Source organism: Peromyscus californicus, unplaced genomic scaffold (genome assembly GCF_007827085.1).
Source record: "Peromyscus californicus insignis strain IS unplaced genomic scaffold, ASM782708v3 Scaffold_5__1_contigs__length_169319896, whole genome shotgun sequence".
Lineage (NCBI taxonomy): Eukaryota > Metazoa > Chordata > Mammalia > Rodentia > Cricetidae > Peromyscus > Peromyscus californicus.
In genome coordinates this window covers 96989521-96994426 of record NW_026294573.1, presented here as the reverse complement: position 1 = coordinate 96994426, position 4906 = coordinate 96989521, and the positions used below count along the sequence as shown (strand labels likewise).

At 43.3% G+C, this 4906-nt stretch overlaps 1 pseudogene; it reads left to right on the top strand.

The window, feature by feature from the left end:
- The first annotated feature begins 1062 nt into the window (after window positions 1-1062).
- On the top strand, window positions 1063-2653 carry LOC128096539 (RNA binding motif protein, X-linked-like-1; annotated as a pseudogene).
- The last annotated feature ends 2253 nt before the right edge of the window (window positions 2654-4906 follow it).

Here is a 4906-nt window from a genome sequence, read left to right as displayed (position 1 = left end):
AGTTTCTCAGAGCAGCAGGAAAACAAATTATGACATTCTGTAGTGTCTCTCTTTCTCTCTCTCTCTCTCTCTCTCTCTCTCTCTCTCTCTCTCTCTCTCTCTCTTTGTGTGTGTGTGTGTGTGTGTGTGTGTGTGTGTGTGTGTAGAAGTGAACAAAAAAGTTACTACAAATCAATGTTACACAAGCTTTAATTACCAATTGCTTTTGTTCAATGTCCTTTTATGTGAAAGATGTCACTCTCAAAAGTTAAGAAAGACATATTAAATGATTCTCTTTGAAGACAGCTTCTTGTTGATTCTTTTTATGTTTTTTTGTTTTTATTAAGAAATTTTCTATTCATTTTATATACCCACCACATATCCTCCTTGCCTCCCTCTTCCCACCCCCAGCCTTCTCCCCCTAACACACACCCCATTCCCACCTCCTCCAAAGCAAGGCCTCCCTCCCATGAGGATTCAGAAGAGCCTGATACATTCAGTTGAGGCAGATCTAAGGCCCTCCTCCTGCACCAAGGCTGTGTTAGGTGTCCCACCATAGACAGTGGGCTCCAAAAAGCCCGCTCATGCACCAAGGATGGATCCTGATCCCACTGCCAGGGGACCCCTTAAGCAGATCAAACTACATAACCATCTTGCCTATGCAGAGGGCCTAGTCCAGTCCCTTGGAGGCTCTATAGCTATTGGTCCACAGTTCATGAGTTCCCACTAGTTTGGTTTGGTTGTCTCTGTACATTTCCCCATCATGATTTTGATGCCCCTTGCTCACAGAATCCCTCTTCACTCTCTTGGACTGGAATCCTGGAACTTGGCCTGGTGCTTGGTTATGGATATCTGGTTGAAGGCTCTAGACCCAGCAATACCACTCTTGGGCATATACCCAAGGAAAACTCAATCATACCACATGGACACATGTTCAACTGTGTTCATAGCAGCATTATTTGTAATAGCCAGAACCTGGAAACAACCTAGACGCCTGTGAACTGAAGAATGGATAAAGAAAATGTTGCATATATACACAATGGAGTACTACTCAGCATTAAAAAAAACAATGACAGCACTCGCGGCCTCTGGTTCTCGGCGGGAGCGGTGGCGGCAGACGCGTGTGGCAACCGGCGCGGGAAAGCGGCTTCCTACTTGGGGAAGCGTTAGCCCCGGGGGTGCTCGTGTGCAGTAGTCCTAGCGGCTTTTCTGTTCTGTTCTGAGACCCAGCAGCTGTCACCGGCGAGCTACTTGGAAGATCCATTCAGCGAGCTTCTAGGAGCTTGAGACCTTCACAGTCCCCTCCGACTCTGAGCTGGAAGGAAAGATGGTTGAAGCAGATCGCCCAGGAAAGCTCTTCATTGGTGGGCTTAATACAGAAACAAATGAGAAAGCCCTTGAAGCGGTATTTGGCAAGTATGGACGAATAGTAGAAATACTTTTGATGAAAGATTGCGAAACCAACAAATCAAGAGGATTTGCTTTTGTCACCTTCGAAAGCCCAGCAGATGCTAAAGATGCAGCTAGAGATATGAATGGAAAGTCCTTGGATGGAAAAGCCATCAAGGTGGAGCAAGCTACCAAACCATCATTTGAAAGTGGCAGACGTGGACCACCTCCACCTCCAAGAAGCAGGGGCCCTCCCAGAGGTCTTCGAGGAGGAAGTGGAGGAACTAGGGGACCCCCTTCGCGTGGAGGATACATGGATGATGGTGGCTATTCCATGAACTTTAACATGAGTTCTTCTAGGGGACCACTTCCAGTAAAAAGAGGACCACCACCACGAAGCGGGGGTCCCCCTCCTAAAAGATCAACGCCTTCAGGACCAGTTCGAAGCAGCAGTGGAATGGGAGGAAGAGCCCCAGTGTCACGTGGAAGAGATAGCTATGGAGGCCCTCCACGAAGGGAGCCCCTGCCATCTCGCAGAGATGTTTATTTGTACCCAAGAGATGATGGATATTCTACAAATGACAGCTATTCAAGCAGAGATTACCCAAGCTCCCGTGACACCAGAGATTATGCACCACCACCAAGAGATTATGCCTACCGTGATTATAGTCATTCCAGTTCACGTGACGACTACCCATCAAGAGGCTATGGTGATAGAGATGGATATGGTCGGGATCGTGACTATTCAGATCATCCAAGTGGAGGTTCCTACAGAGATTCGTATGAGAGTTATGGTAACTCACGCAGTGCACCCCCTACATGAGGGCCACCACCATCTTATGGAGGAAGCAGTCGCTACGATGATTACAGCAGCTCACGTGATGGCTACGGTGGAAGTCGAGATAGTTACTCAAGCAGCAGAAGTGATCTCTACTCAAGTGGCCGTGATCGTGTTGGCAGACAAGAACGGGGGCTCCCCCCTTCTATGGAAAGGGGGTACCCTCCTCCACGTGATTCCTACAGCAGTTCAAGCCGAGGAGCACCAAGAGGAGGTGGCCGTGGAGGAAGCCGATCTGATAGAGGGGGAGGCAGAAGCAGATACTAGAACCAAGACTTTGGATCAAGGTCTCCATTCAAAGAAACAAAAGATGGAAAGTCTTCTGTCGTAACTACCCAAGGACTACTAAGAAAAGTTGTGTTACCTTTTTAAATTTTTCTGTTTTAAGTTCCCCTTCATCATTTTTGTGTTCTTGTGAGGATAAAAGTAAAACATGATTAATTTTGATATTATGAATTGCTTTCAATAAGCAAATGTTAAATGTGTAAGACTTGACTTGTACTAGTGTTGTAATTTTCCAAGTAAAAGTGTCCCTAAAGACAAAAAAAAAAAAAAAAAAACACCAATGACATCATGAAATTTGTACACAAATGGATGGAACTATAAAATATTACCCTGAGCAAAGTAACCCAGACTCAGAAAGACAAACATGGTATGTACTCACTCATCAGGGGATACTGGATGAAAAGCAAAGGATAACCAGACTACAACCCACAGCTCCAGAGAAGCTAGCTAACAAGGAGAACCCTAAGAGGGATGCATGAATCACACTGGGAAGGGGAAATAGATGAGAGCTCCTGAGCAAACTTGGGGTGGGTGGGACAATGGAGGGTGGGGATGGGGGATGAGAACAGAAGGAAATGAGATGATCAAGGTGGAACAGGGATGGAGTGGGAGAGTAAGGAAAGAGAAACCATGATAGAGGGAGTCATCATGGGGATAGGGAGAAACCAGGAGCTAGGGAAGTTCCCAGGAATCCACAAGGATGACTCCAGCTTATACTGCTAGCAATAGTGGAGAGGGTGCCTGAGCTAGCCTAACCCGGTAGGTAATCAGATTGGTGAATATCTTGTTGCTTCTTAACCTAAAGCGTTAGCTATGCTGTACTCTGACCTCACTCACAAAAATAAAGCCTGACAAGAAGTTTCTAAATAAATATGACAATGGGCCAGGGTTAGTCTGGATAATTGCTAAGGCCTGGGTGATGATGAGGAATATTTCAGGCTAAGTTAAAGTCAAATTGCCTACCATAATTCCTGAATTGATAACTTTCATTGTAAGTATAACTGCCTGCACAGTACAGTGCATATAAGTCACCTCCCTAGGAATCACTGAACACTTCTTTTGAGGGAGTAAGTGATCCTCAGATACTTAATCTTATGTTATCTACTCCTGCCATTATTTGAACATTTGAAGGTTTCCTATGAACTTACTAAGAAACAAGTTGCTATATTTTAAGAAAATAAGCAAATTAGTATTTGGTTCTACATAGAAAGGGCAGTCACATATTAGTATAAAGGACAGTTCACATATTATTCCTAGAAAGAAAGTATTGTTCACACTTGATGAGCTACATATGTGGGTAGGTGGGGCAATAAAGCCACTGTATCAACGGTTGACAAGGCTCCAGTATGGCTTGTTGGATATCTGATGGGGCTATATTGGATTTTCAGTTTAGTTTGAATGCTTAGTTGTATTCCTTACCTTTTAAATGATTTCTGGAGAGTAGTCAATCATATCTGTTCTTTTCTTGCACTCCAACACTTGTGTGATATTTGGTAACATCATTAACATTTATTACAGGTATTGAAAAGATTTAAAGGAAGAAGTACAAAACTAGGACCAACTCTTCCACTTGCTAGATAACTTCTAGTATCAACAAAGAGTCTGGTGATAAAATCACACTTAAAACTGACTGATGAAGGATAGCAAACACAACAAACACGAATAAAGTTACACTAGTTTTGGGAAAGTCCCACCAGCACATTTGACTCCAAGCTCCATTCTAATGTGTGATATCTTTGATCCCTTAAGCATATTGCTGCTCTAACCCCCAATCAACCATGAAGGCACTGGTGTCCATCTCATTAGCTACAGCCTGACCTGTTTTCTAGTCATCCTTCCTTGCACTCAATCCCTTCATCCAGGTGTTTCAGATGAACCTGAAATATGGCCATTTTTATAAGACGAATTATATCTATACTGTGATTCATATACAATACTGTAGGGTGTCTTAAACTAGTACAGACTTATTTAAATAGTCACTATCTTTATATTCCAGGACCATGTCACTCAAACAAGTTAGTTAATGGCTGAAACAGACTTACCTGTGAATCCCTGGGCTTGCTTTTGGTTGTATTGCTACCTGTAGTAACAGTTGGGATTATAAATATATGTAAAGGGGCAACGCTATGACTCGGAGAAATTTTCAAAATTTCTGTTAAAAAACATCATATCTTTTAACTTGATTGCTACCTAGTAAGTGGCATAGGGGAGAAGGCCCTTGGGGATCTGCTGGCTAATCTGCCTTGCTAAAATAAAATGTATGAACCATAAGGAAGAAAGTGATGCTGAGTATGGAATGTTTTGAGAAAAATTTTAGGTCCCTATTTCTCTGCTAAGCCAGGTATCCATGGACAAGAATAGGGAAGGTTCATTGAAGAACTTCATTATTGGTTCACTGTTGTGTGTGTTTTTAAG